Genomic DNA, 338 nt, shown 5'->3' with positions numbered 1-338 from the left:
TACGATGTTTTTCCTCATAAAGTAGCTTGTTTATCAAAGTCAGTGGCTAGTGGGGGAGACAGTGTATATTATTAAGGGGGGGGGGGGGGGGTGGCGTGGGATTTATTTAAGGATACTCTTGAAGAAGGTAGGGTTTCAGATTGTTTTCGGAAGATGGGGCCAAGAGACCAGAGGTGGCAGAACTGAGAAACTCAGGTTTGGGGTGTAGGGTTTTGAGCAGAGCCTCAAGGTAGAGTTCCTCTTGCTGCTTCCATAGGCCACGGGACCAGAGAGAAAAAATGTGCAGTTTTAACACGGCAAATCTCCTGCTCATGTCGCTTAATGCCTGGAGCCGGCCC

This window comes from Salvelinus sp. IW2-2015, unplaced genomic scaffold, assembly GCF_002910315.2.
Source record: "Salvelinus sp. IW2-2015 unplaced genomic scaffold, ASM291031v2 Un_scaffold4293, whole genome shotgun sequence".
NCBI classification, from domain to species: domain Eukaryota; kingdom Metazoa; phylum Chordata; class Actinopteri; order Salmoniformes; family Salmonidae; genus Salvelinus; species Salvelinus sp. IW2-2015.
Note: the sequence above shows the minus strand (reverse complement) of the source record.